This window comes from Thalassophryne amazonica, chromosome 14 (genome assembly GCF_902500255.1).
Source record: "Thalassophryne amazonica chromosome 14, fThaAma1.1, whole genome shotgun sequence".
Lineage (NCBI taxonomy): Eukaryota > Metazoa > Chordata > Actinopteri > Batrachoidiformes > Batrachoididae > Thalassophryne > Thalassophryne amazonica.
The window spans coordinates 87911110-87925388 of record NC_047116.1 but is presented as its reverse complement, the minus strand read 5'-3'; the positions used below and the strand labels follow the sequence as shown (position 1 = coordinate 87925388).

At 41.1% G+C, this 14279-nt stretch overlaps 1 long non-coding RNA gene across 1 annotated transcript in view; it reads right to left on the bottom strand.

Moving 5' to 3' along the window:
• Window positions 1–13814, bottom strand: part of LOC117524994 — a 32212-nt gene extending 18398 nt beyond the window's left edge. The window contains exons 1-5 of the long non-coding RNA XR_004564931.1: window positions 13803–13814; window positions 10130–10135; window positions 8907–8914; window positions 7290–7298; window positions 152–160 (exon numbers count right to left, since the gene is read on the bottom strand). This is a non-coding gene — a long non-coding RNA (uncharacterized LOC117524994). The remainder of the gene's footprint in view (window positions 1–151; window positions 161–7289; window positions 7299–8906; window positions 8915–10129; window positions 10136–13802) is intronic.
• Between the last annotated feature and the right edge of the window lie 465 nt (window positions 13815–14279).

Below are 14279 nucleotides of genomic sequence, written 5' to 3'. Positions count from 1 at the left end.
CATTGTTAACTTGTCATCATGTTTTGAGAGACAAAAAAAAATTAGTTGAAAGATTTGTGAGCTGAGGCTTTATCTGCTTCATAGACAACTGTTTTTTAATAGTCTAACAATTCTTTGTTGTGTGAGGGTTTTTGTTTTACATCAAGCAAACTATGAATAACTGGCACAAGTATTCACATGAAACCAAGATGAGACTTACCAAGATTTTCTGTGGCGTCCAAAAAGTTTGACTCAGTTCTGTTTACTGTAATTTTTAGTTGTAGTTTTTGTTTTGTGATTTAATTCAGAAAGAAAGTGAACATTTTATTATATTCAAATGCAGAAACACCAACTCAGAAGCTAAAACTGATATTATGACACAGAATACAACTGTAGTATTGAAACAAGAGTAAAAACCCACGAACATCTTCTTACTCCCAACCACGGGGAAGAGTTGGGGCGATATTTAAATGCAGTCTTACCCCCAATCTCAATTCTCTTTTGTACTCCTTCCCCTTCCCCTTGGCCCTACCCCGAACCCCTACGCCTACCCCTTTAAAACAAGGGGTATGCCTCTAGCCCTATGAATTGAGACAATCCTCCGCCTTAGGAGAAAAAAAAACTGCTGTCTTCACTGTTTGTTAACATGGCAACCGAAATGCAACTTGTTACAGTAGCCTGTTTGCTATTTTTATTTTTTTTGTCTTTCTGCGTAAATGCAAAGAAATAGAAGAAGTCGCAGATTTCTTCGATGCATCGCAATCATGTCATGTTAATTAATTCGTAATTTATAATAATAATAATTAATAGTATTAATAATTAATTAATTAGTAACTGATTAATGTTAATAATACTAATAATAATTAATCAATAATAGAAATAATTAATATTGTTTGATTAATCATTAATTGATTGATTAGTAATGAATTAATTAGTAATTAAAATAATTTATAATAATAATTTATTCATTTATATAGCTCCAAATCATGACTAATCGCCTCAAGGCGCTTCACAAACATCATTTAAAAGCAGAATAAAATGAAATAAGATTAAAACACAAGAAAAAAAATTAAAACATAAATAAGTAAAAATAAAAATAATAAAAAAGACACACAATCATATAAAATACTAATGATAAAACAGTAAAAGTTTATTTATTTAAAATAAATAAACACGAAATATATCAGTCTGTGTGCAATGAATGTATACATTATACAAGTTTCACTTTTTGAATGGAATTACTGAAATGAATGATGATTTCATGATATTCTAATTATATGACCAGCACCTGTATGTATGTTATGGGCTGCATCTATTTCTCTTAACCTCCCATTTTTTGCAGCCCTATTTCCTTTGGTATTTCTGCATTTGAATATAATAAAAATGTTCACTGTTTTTCTGAATTAAATCACAAAACAAAAACTAAAAGTAAAAATTACAGTCAACAGAACCTAGTCAAACTTGTTGGATGCCACAGAAAATCAGGTAAGTCTCATCTTGGTTTCATGTGAATACTTGTGCCAGTTACGTATTCATAGTTTACTTGCTGAAAACAAAACTTACACAGAGACAACACAAAGAAGAAGGTCTCGAGGCCTCAAAGAAGGCCATATACTCCAAACTGCTGTTTGGTGTACAAGCACAAACAACAGTTAGAGTTTTGCCCTCCCTACGTGAAGACACAGTGAGGCAACCGTCTCATCTACCGGGGTAAACTCCAACATAGTGGTGCTCAGCCAGGGACTCATGAGTATTCCCACACCCGCCCGGCACCTCACACCCTGGACAACTCCAGAGAAGAATAAGGTCCAACCCCTATCAAGAAGAATAGTTCCGGAGCCGAGGCTGTGCGTGGAGGTGAGGCCCACCTTGCCCCGAACTTGCCCCTGCCTCCTGGGTCTGGTCCGCAAAGGCCCTCGTCTATCACTGCCACCCATGGGACAGCGCACTCAATACCAGTGGGTCCCCCTGCGGGTGGTGAGCCCACAGGGTGGAGATGGAACATTGGATGTTTGGGCTGTGCCCGATTGGGCTCCGTGGCAAGCCCAGCCATCAGGTGCTCGCTGATAGGCCCTACATCCAGGCCTGGCTCCAGACAATGGGCCCCGGGCTTCCTCCGCGCTGGGTCACATTTCCTCTGCCTCGTTTTGTCATGGTGTCTCATAAGCCGTCTCCAAAGATGTTTCAGAGAATTTGGCAGTACATCCAACCAGCCTCACAGCTGCAGACCACATGTAACCACAACAGCCCAGGACCTCCATATCCAGCATGTTCACCTCCAAGATTGTCTGAGACCTGGCTCCCAGACAGCTGCTGCAACAATTGGTTTGCAGAACCAAAGAATTTCTGCACAAACTGTCAGAAATGGTCACAGGGAAGTTCATCTGCATGCTCGTTGTCCTCATCGGGGTCTCTGCCTCACCACTGTAACCGACTTGAGTGGACAAATGCTCACATTCGATGGCGTCTGGCTGCTGGTCAACTCTATCAGAAGGAGATGTGTTGCACTGTGTGAGGCAAATGGTGGTCACACCAGATACTGATTGTTTTTCTGACCCCCCAGGACCCCCAATAAAGCAAAACTGAACATGTCAGTAGAAATTCTACGTGAGACAATAGGATATTAAGAATTCAGTAAATAACTGCAAATTATAAAGAACACTCCTACAGCCAAGGGTATTTCAGCATTGCATTATATTTTTTATTGTCTAATAATTTTGTGTTGTCTCTGTGTAAATTTTGTTAACAGCAAGTAAACTATGAATAAATGGCACAAGTATTCACATGGAACCCACTTCAGACTTACCTCATTTTCTGTGGTATCCAACAAGTTTGACCAGGTTTCTGTTTATGGCCATTTTTACCCAAGGCCATCAAATATGGCCATTGGATATTATGAAGGCTTGTTGTCCATCTGTCTGTCCATCTATCCGTCTGTCCATCAGTCTGTGCTCAGCGCAAGTCCAGTCCCATTACTGCCAGACTCTTGAAATTCAGAGGGAACATTCTTGGGACACGGACCTTGGACAAGTTCAAATATGGCTAACCTTGATGCATTTTAAGAGGTTAAAAAGTCACACTGTATTTCAGTCTGATCGATTTTGTGTTTGACTTGACGTGGGTGACAGCAAATAAGGGTGAAGCTACACTGGTCTCTTCCAAATGACTTTGTTCTGTGTGTTAGACTGTGTTTATTTATTTAAGATATTTTGTGGAAGTTACGTCGTGACGTAACTTAAGTGACATTAAGTGACGTCACTTCCTGGTGTAGCTACTCGCTAACAGCTTACTTTCTGGTATATTATGTAAAAGCTGGCGAGACATAAACACTTCTAAAACTAAAAATGCTGTTTTTGAAACCTGATAACAGCTCTAGAGTCATTTACAAGACATTTTGCGAATGATAGCTTGCACGCTAATTTTTGCAAACTCAAAGTAAAGTTCCAAAGGAGTTAATTTTGTCTTATGAATAATTGCAAATGCACAGAGGGTGATCTCCAAAAATTCTTTGATTTGCAAAAGATGAACAAATGATTTGATTTGAACATATACAAATTGTACATAAGAAAACAGCACCTTAATAATTAATTAAACAAATGCAAATGTCACAATGTCATATGGCCGAGGGTATTTTAGCATTGCGTTAGTTTTGCTTTTAGTTTTCATTTTGTGAGTTAATTCAGAAAGACAGTGAACATTTTATTCCATTCAAAAGCAGGAACACCAGCTCAGAAGCTAAAACTGTGATATTATGGTAAATGGACTGCATTTGTATAGCGCATTTTCCATCTGCATCAGACGCTCAAAGTGCTTTACAATAATGCCTCACATTCACCCTGATGTCAGGGTGCTGCCATACAAGGCGCTCACCACACATCGGGAGCAACAGTTATGGCACAGACTACAACTGTAGTATTGAATACAACAGAATACAACTGTAGTCCTATTAAGGATCGCAGGGGGCTAGAGCCTATCCCAGCAGATCCCAAGGCGGGGTACACTCTGGACAGGACGCCAGTCTGTCGCAGGGCCACATATAGACAATCAAACACATTCACACCCGCACACACACCTATGGCAATTTTAAAGTTCTCAATCCACCTAACCTGCGTGTCTTTGGATGTGGGAGGAAGCCAAAACACCCAGAGGAAACCCACGCAAACATGCAAAGAACACACAAACTCCACACAGAAAGGCCACAGGTGGAAATCGAACCCATGTATATATATATATATATATATATATATATATATATATATATATATATATATATATATATATATATATGTGTGTGTGTGTGTGTGTGTGTGTGTGTGTGTGTGTGTGTGTGTGCGCGTGCGTGCGTGTGTGTGTGTGGCACAAGTATTCACATGAAACCAACACGAGACTTCATTAAGTTTGACCAGATTTCTGTTTACTGTCATTTTTACTTTTAGTTTTTGTTTTGTGAGTTAATTCAGAAAGAAAGTGAAAACAAGAGTAAAAAGTCATAAAAACTAGATCAACAATATTCATGATGTGACTGGGGATTCCTTGAACAGTTCTTTACTCCCCACATAGGGAACAGTTGGGGCAATATTTGAATGCAGTCTTATCTTCAAACCTTACATACAGTGAGGTAAATAAGTGTTTGACCCACTGTTGATTTTGCAAGTTTTCCCACCTACAAAGACTGGAGAGGTCTGTAATTTTTAATCGCAGGTTCACTTCAAGTATAAGAGACAGAATCTATAAAAAAAAAAAAAATCAGAAAGTCTGAAACACATGAACATTGTATGATTTTAAAATAATTATCCATCCATCCATTTTCTTCCACTTTATCCTGAGTCGGGTCGCAGGGGCAGCAGCTCAAGCAAAGCCGCCCAGACCTCCCGATCCACACATACCTCCACCAGCTCCTCCGGGGGAACCCCAAGGCGTTCCCAAGCCAGCGGAGAGATGTCGTCCCTCCAGCGTGTCCTGGGTCTTCCCCGGGGCCTCCTCCCAATGGGACGTGCCCGGAACACCTCTCCAGTGAGGCATCCAGGGGGCATCCGGAAAAGATGCCCGAGCCACCTCAACTGACTCCTTTCGATGTGGAGGAGCAGCGGCTCCGAGCTCCTCCCGAGTGACCGAGCTCCTCATAGGAGATCACAGGAAAGACCGAGGACTAGTAGCGCCTGGGAACGCCTCAGGATCCCCCAGTCAGAGGTGATCAATGTGGCCTGGGAAAGGGAAGTCTGGGGTCCCCTGCTGGAGATATTGGCCCCGCAACCTGATCCTGGATAAGCGGTTGAAGATGAGTGAGTGATGGGTGACATATACGTGTGTGTGTGAACATATGTATATATTTGTCTGTCTGTGTGTGTGAATATGTATGTATGTATATACAGTATTTGTGTGTGTGTGAATGTGTATGTATATACAGTATCTGTGTGTGTGGCACAACTATTCACATGAAACCAACATGAGGCTTCAACAGGTTTGACCAGATTTCTGTTCACTGTCATTTTTACTTTTAGTTTTACTTCATGAGTTCATTCAGAAATACAGTAAACATTTTATTGTATTCAAATGCAGAAACACCAACTCAGATGGTAAAACTGTGATAATATGACACAGAATATAACTGTAGTATTGAAAACAAGAGTAAAAACCCACCAAAAGTAGATTAACTATATTCATGATATCGCTGGGGATTCGTTGAATATTTCTTTCCTCCCTACACAGGGAAGAGTTGGGGTGATATTTGAATGCAGTCTAATCTCTGATACAGACAGACAGACAGACAGACAGACAGACAGACAGATAGATAGATAGATAGATAGATAGATAGATAGATAGATAGATAGATAGATAGATAGATAGATAGATAGATAGATAGATAGATAGATAGATAGATAGATAGATAGATAGATAGACAGACATTCATTATTTGTTTTATATGATGGCAAAAACAGATCCTTGTCATTTTTTATTAATTTATAAACAACAGGTCACTGTTGCTTTGACATCAACAGTCCAATATGAACTTTAAATAGGAGTTCAAAATTCTCAATCAACTTGGAAAAAACAGTTAGATAGTTCAAAAATAATTCTGACGATGTAGTGTGTGATGCCGTGCACTGACTTCGTGCACTCCTTCCCTTCAAAAGACTTTGTCTGCTTCCTCAGTCCAGTGAAAAATCACATGAGAAATTTGTCCAGCTTTCATCCTAACAGCTCTTTGTGCCTCCAGATGGCTTACAGTGTAGAGGATTTGTTTGTGTGTGTGTGTGTGTGTGTGTGTGTGTGTGTGTGTGTGTGTGTGTGTGTGTGTGTGTGTGTGTGTGTGTGTGTGTGTGTGTGTTAGAAGAACTAGCACCGTCGATTAGCTCCTTCAAATCATCATCCACCAGCAAAACAAACTCTGCAATGTTTAGCTAAAGGCCACCCCCGGTAGTGTAAACACATGTGGTGGACAGGGTGTGCAATAGCACATTTTATATAGCACCAAAATTGCATGCTAAAAAGAACTATTGCACGGCAACACAATGACAAATGGTATGAATAATCCGTGTCACGTGACATACAAGCCACCGATCAAATGACAAGGATCCACTCAGCCATTATATAACATCTCATATCATTGCAATTCTCTGGCATGCCGTACACAGCAGGTACATTTTACCTGAAAAAGGTGTGCTTTAACTCACACACGTTGTGCACTGGCCTGTTTGGATTGTAATTAAAGTGCACCCTAGCCAGCCGCTGCTACATAGTATGTAAAGTGTGATGCTTGCTACCTGACCTGAGTACCATGTGAACTGTGAAAATAAGGGCTTCAGTGAGCAGGTGCTAAATTAACATATAAGGCTGCCTCCAGCCACCATACCAAGTTGTTGATTGCTGTGGCTGTGCATAGTGGAGCAGGTTGTGAGCTAACATATAAGGCAGACTGTGTGTGTGTGTGTGTGTGTGTTCAACCTAAGAGCTCCAGTGACATTCCCCTTGGTGCCTCCAGTCACCATAGCAAGTTTGGCATCGATTGCTGCTGTGGCTGTGCCTAGCAAACACACACACACACACACACACACACACACACACACACACACACACACACACACACACACACACACACACACACACACACACAGTCAGCTTTACATATTAGATATATGTATATACATATACATATGGATGTGTGTGTGATTTTAAAGATGTGTCCAACACACATACACAGAATAAATATGATGAATCATCTTAATTACAGTACCTAGTATGAGGTAAAGAACAAATAAAGTTGATTCGGCTCTTGAGGTTGTGATGTTCTTTGTTCCATTTGCTGTTACATTTGTTCACTCAGCCTGGGGTTTTTTGTTTGCTTGTTTATTTATTTATATGGGTTTGTTCTTTGTTTATTGATAGATTTTGTTTGTTTGTTTTTAATGAAATAGGCAGGAAGTATTTTAAGGTCCACCCAGTTGACTGTATTGTCATGTATTTGTCTGTTTGTCTGTCAAAAGGATCATTTAAAAATATCCAGACACAGTGTTCTGATTTCCACTTTAATTAACTCAGACTTTTTTGATAGAGAAGAAAAATTAGTTGGATGACTTGTGAAAGTGAAAGATTTAATCTTTACCTGCTTCATACACATCTGTTTTTATTAGTCAAATAATTTTGTGTTGTCTCTGTGTTAATATTGTTTACAGTAAATAAACTATGAATAACTGGCACAAGTATTCACATGAAACCAACATGAGACTTACCTGCTTTTCTGTGGTGTCCAACAAGTTTGACAGGTTTCTGCTCACTGTAATTGTTACTTTTAGTTTTGTTTTATGAGTTAATTCAGAAAGACAGTGAACATTTTATTTCAAATGCAGAAACACCATCTCAGATGCTAAAACTGTGATATTATGACACAGTTCAGTGTTGGGAAAGTGTAGTGACACGGACCCACAACAGGGGGCGTAAATGAACGGACAATGAAAGAGTCGAATATGAACACTTTACTGTTGTGAATGAGCACAACCACAATACAGAGGAATACAGAATTTTGCAAACAGTCAATCCACAAAGGTGACGTGTGGGCAGGCTCGAGGATAGAAGACGTCTGTCCTGAGAAGAACCAGAACCACACGATTTCCTCCGCCACCGAACCCGGAGAATACTGGAGCCGCCAAGTCCCAAGTCCCCAGGTGGCCACCGTCTCCGAATGTCGGATCTGGTACTGCTGGCGAGGAGCAGAAACAATAAGATGTGGGTGTGTGCACACCCAGTAACAACAATGGTGGAGATTCCACCTCCACCTCTCACACACACTCGTGCAGCTCCTGTCTCAAACACTTATCTGGCTGGGGTGTGAAGCAAAGCCGTCGCTGATTACGCCAATCTCCCAGATAAGGCACTCCACAGGAAAACAGCTGTAAAACGAGTTCAGACTAAGACACAGTTAGTTTTAAGGCTGAGAATATTATCCTCACAGGTCGATGATATCAGCAACGAGGTGGAGATGACGTCCGGTTTTTATGGAGTGGTATGATGAAGTGTAGATGGGTGACAGCTGTCATGAGATAATGAGTGACAGCTGTCATGAGATAATGAGTGACAGCTGTCGCCCCTGACTGTGTCCGTGGCGGCAGCGCCCTCTCGTGCCTGAAGCCCGCACTTCAGGCAGGGCGCCCTCTGGTGGTGGGCCAGCAGTACCTCCTCTTCTGGCGGCCCACACAACAGTTCAGGGTTTTAAATGTTGTTATTGTGGTTCTTGTTAGTTTAATGGCATTGTTCGTGTTATTGATATTTGTGTTTTTGTAGTTCAGTTGATTTACTCAGTTTTCTTAAGTGTCATGTTGCCATTACCATCAGTGAAAAGAGTATTGTTTTTGATGTCTTCTGCCACCATCTCTGTTTGTGCTTGTGTACAAAATTAGAAGCACCTGCTTCCAGCAGAATGCAGAAAAAACAAAAAGGTCTACATGTATGCGACTGGGGACAGCTGACATTTGCCGTTTGATATGCTTATGTATTTTGGGTATTTTGTGCGCCAAAACGGAATGTTGATAGGACAAATATTTTTGGAAAAACTATTAATATTAGCTAACATTGCAACAAACACCCCATTCCAGGAGGGGGTGGTAAATCATCTTTATATTAAGTGTGAGTGTGTGCATACTTGATTTATTTAGGAAGTTCAATGTAAGTACATAATATAATTATAAATACATAAAAAATACATTGGAGGAGAACCACTTGCATTGACTAGACATATTGCATTGACTATATATATATATTCAAATATCACCCCAACTGTTCCCTGTGTGGGGAGTAAAGAACTGTTCAGGGAATCTGGTGTCATCATGAATATTCTGTTTTGGTGCGTTTTTGCTGTTGTTTTCAGTTACGACAGTTATATTCTGTTGTGTTCAATACTACAGTTGTGTTGCTCCTGGTGTGTAGCGAGCGCCTTGTATGGCAGCACCCTGACATTGTGGTGAATGTGAGGCATTATTGTTAAGCACTTTGAGCGTCTGATGCAGAATGTGCTATATAAGTCCACTTCATTTACCATTTACCATAATACCATGATTGCTCGTATCACAGTTTTAAATTCTGAGCTGGTGTTTCTGCTTTTGAATGGAATAAAATGTTCACTGTCTTTCTGAATTAACAAAAAAAAAAAAAAAAACTAACTAAAAGTAAAAATAACGCAATGCTAAAATGCCCTCGGCCATATGAGCATTGTGTTCTTCATAATTTGCAGTTGTTTAATTAATTGTTACGATTCTGTTGTCCACATGTTCAAGTCAAATCTTCATTTGTTCATGTTGACAAAGTTTATGTTGTCCCGATCAGGTGGAACAGCGGTTAGAGACGTTCTCTTACAGAGCTGTGAACTCGCGTTTGGTTCCTGCTGTGTCAGACATCTGATGCGGGCTATCAGCTCCATGTTGAGCCAATTGTAGCTTAGAATTTTTTTTTTTTTTCGGACGATTCAAGTGTCTGGACTGGACATAAATTTAGACAGATATTCGTAATTTCAGACTCATTTACTATATTATGTGTTTCTGTGGATCCAGTGGATATCATTCATCCAAAAAAAAAAGATGCCTAATAAGTGTCTGAATCAGTAACTGGTAACCAACTTCACTTAAAAAAAATGCCGAATAAGCGTCTGAATAAGAAACACGAGAAACTAGTAAGTGGTAATCAACTTCACTCTGGTGTTTGAATGATTTTCTTGCAGGAAGCGCAGGCTTTTGCTGTGCGCGTGAGCCTGAAGTTAATCGCGAGCGTCACTGCGCGCGCGCCCTCACGGCGCGTCTTTATGCACGAGCCACTGTTGACTGAGTCGGTGCGCGTGCAACACCCGGGACCGGCGGAGCAACAAGCCGCTTCCACGGTGTGACTTTGTGTCGGTGTCCTGAGCCGTGTGTCGGTTCTGCCCTCAGCGGTGCTGTCCGCGGTGCTGAAACATGAACCAAAACGCGGGAGTGGCGCAGCACGGCCACAGATACAACGCTGAAGAAAAGGTGAGATCCGACAACGTCACGGGCACGGTGTGGACGGACTTTGTTTGTTTGTTTTTTAATGATAAACGGTGCTGTTTGACTGCTGAAACTTGCACAAGTTTGTGATGGAAGACTTTGACACATTTAGCACACTGAAGTTTGAAATAGTTTTTGTGAATGAGATGTGCAGATGAAGACTCAAGTACATAACTATGAGACTGCTAAAATGTATTTATGCTTGTCTTTAAAGGGGTCACATTGTCGAAAATTACTTTTTGTCTGACTTTTACAGTTCCATATAGTTAGGAGTTACATTCTAAACAGCTTCAAGCTCCCACAAATCTACATATACAGTGCATGTGTATTCACAGTGCTGCACTTTATCCACTTTTTATGTTGCAGCCTTATTAAAAAATGGTTGCAATCTTTTCCCCTCAGAATTGTGCACACAATACCCCGTAATGACAATGTAAAAAGGTTTTCATGATATTTTCGCAAATTTATTTAAAAAAGAAGGAAAAACTCATTCACAGCCTTTGCCATGAAGCTCAAAATTAAGCTCAGTTGCATCCTGTTTCCACTGATCATCCTTGAGATGTTTCGATAGCTTAATTGGAGTCCACCTGGGGTAAATTCAGTTGATTGGAAATGATTTGGAAAGACACACACCTGTCTATATATAAGGTCCCACAGTTGACAATGCATGTCAGAGCACAAACCAAGCATGAAGTCAAAGGAATTGTTTTGCTCCAAGACAGGATTGTCTGGAGGCACAAATATGGGGAAGGCTACAGAAACATTTCTGTTGCTGTGAAGGTCCCAGTGAGCACAGTGACCTCCATTATTCGTAAATAGAAGAAGTTCAGATCCACCAGGACTAGAGCTGGCTGCCCGTCTAAACTGAGTGATCAGGGGAAAGGGGCCTTAGTCAGGGAGGTGACCAAGAACCTGATGGTCACTCTGTCAGACCTCCATCATTCCTCTGTGGAGAGAGAACCTTCCAAAAGAACAACCATCTCTGCAGCAATCCACCATTTTAGCCTGTATGGTAGAGTGGCCAGATGGAAGCCATTCTTTAGTAAAAGGCACATGGCAGCCTGCCTGGAGTTTGACAAAAGGCACCTGAAGGACTCTCAGACCACAAAAAACAAAATTCTCTGGTCTGATGAGACAAAGCTTGAACTCTTTGGCATGAATGCAAGGCGTCATGTTTGGAGGAAACCAGGCACCATCCCTACAGTGAAGCATGGTGGTGGCAGCATCATGCTGTGGGGATGTTTTTCAGCAGCATGAAGTAGGAGACTAGTCAGGATTGAGGGAAAATGAATGCAGCAATGTACGGAGTCATCCTGGATGAAAACCTGCTCCAGAGCGCTCTTGACCCCAAACTGGGGTGACGGTTCATCTGTCAGCAGGACAGTGACCCTAAGCACACAGCTAGTAATCTAACTTAGTTACTTGTAAAATTGAATAATCAGTAATCAGTACATGGAATACTTTTTCAAAGCAACTGTGGAAACAATGATAACAACAACATGAAAAAAACTCTTTTTGGCAAATTTATTAAAAATAAACAAAACTAAGAAATCACATGTACATAAATATTCACACCCTTTTCTCAGTACTTTGTTGATACAAATTTGGCAGCAATTACAGCCTCAAGTGTTCTTGAATATGATGCCACAAGCTTGGTGCACCTGTCTTTGGGCAGTTTTATCCATTCCTCTGCAGCACCTCTCAATCTCCATCAGGTTGGATGTGGAGCATCGTTGCACAGCCAGATCTCTCCGGAGATGTTCAATTGTATTCAGGTCTGGGCTGTGGCTGGGCCACTCAAGGACATTCACAGAGTTGTCCTGAAGCCATTCCTTTGATATCTTGACTGTGTGCTTTGGGTCATTGTCCTGCTGAAAGGTGAACCGTCATCCTAGTCTGAGGTCAAGAGCTCTGGAGCAGGTTTTCATCCAGGATGCGGCCCATTTGGCCATGTTTTTTGGTTTTATCATATGTTGGGCTTTTCAGTTGTTGGTGAATTATTTCAGTATTATTACATTCAGCTCTTTCATTCTTTATATATCATTATTTTATGTATGTGTTCATTTAGTCATGTTTTCTGTTTAGGTTCATCTGGTCGTCCCTGTCTGTGTCCTGGTGGTTTGGGTCCCTTTTCTTCTGCCCCTGCACTCACACCTGTTAGTTATTCCTTCACGTTTGAGTTTATTCGTACTGCTTTTCTGTGTTAGTTGTTGTTAGTCTTTGAGTATTTTTCACTTCCTTATATTATGTTTGTTCTCTCACTCTTGCACTTTGACTCCTGAGTTCTATGTTGGTTTATGGTTTTATGATTTCTTCTCCTCTTCAGTTATGGTAGATGATTGTAGTTTATTTCTTTCTCTTCTGTTGTTCTTTTATTGTCATGATTATTTGCACCGAGTCTGGTCTGTTCAAATGATTATTTCCCTGCACATTGTCTCACCCACATGAGTTTAAGTCCCGCCTCCTTGTTTGCCACTCACCTGTTGTCAGTTTCCCCTAGGTTACTTAAGCACTTCCTTGTGTGTTGGTCAGTGTTGTTTTTTGTGTATGTTACTTGTGAATGCTCTGCTCTGTTTTGCCTTTCTTCTTGCTCACTGATTTTGATCACCTCTGTGAGTATGCTCCAAGAACCCTGACACTTTGGTTTTTTTGCATCTAGATTCTTTTACTCTGTGGATTTTTGTCATCACTTGGGCACATTCTCATTTAAGACTGATTTGGACTTTTTGAGGAGTTTGGGGAAGAAACCTGTGGCTTTGTTATATGACACTTTGGTTTTTGTGAATCTTGCTGCTTTTACTCTGTGGATTTTTGTCATGACTTGGGCATGTTCACATTTAAGACTGTTTTGGAATTTTTGGGGATCTGAATAAATCATTGTTTGGCACCTTACCCTTTTTGAGTTTTCTGTCTGTGTAATTGGGTTCCCCTTAACTTTGTTTCAGCCCTGGGTGTCAGCCCTAACACTGGATGTCCATTAGCAATCCAGCTACAGGCCCATCCACCTGGTCCATAAATAGTCAGTCAGTCTTATTTCATAAAATGTTTGAAAAATCTTTCAGATATTTCTTGACACTTCAACTTGAGTCTTGTTCAGTGACCTTGTTCAGGCCTCTACTGGTGGTTGGCTCTCACTGCGGTATTGTATCACTTCCTGTGCCGGAACACAGTGGTGTTTTGCTGTATCTGTTAGCTGTTTAATCTGCGCAGTTAGATTGATCCAGATAACTAGATAACGATTTGTTTTACAGTGTAATCTTCACGTGCCTTAACTAAAGCACTGCCTCTGCTGAATCACCTCTAAATTATTTACACATTATTCACTTTGTGTGTTTTTAGGAATCTGCTAGCTTAGCACAGCTACTAGCTCTTAGCCGGTTTAGCATGGCGGCTTCTCTTATCTCTCCCGCACTTTTCTGCTCTGGGTGTGAAATGTTTAGTTATTCCTCGGCCTCCTTTAGCTGTAATGGTACTTGTAATAAGTGTAGCTTATTCGTAGCTTTGGAGGCCAGGCTGGGCGAATTGGAGACTCGGCTCTGCACCGTGGAAAATTCTACAGCTAGCCAGGCCCCTGTAGTCGGTGCGGACCAAGGCAGCTTAGCTGCCGTTAGTTCCCCTCTAGCAGATCCCGTGCAGCCGGGAAAGCAGGCCGACTGGGTGACTGTGAGGAGGAAGCGTAGTCCTAAACAGAAGCCCCGTGTACACCGCCAACCTGTTCACATCTCTAACCGTTTTTCCCCACTCGGCGACACACCCGCCGAGGAACAAACTCTGGTTATTGGCGATTCTGTT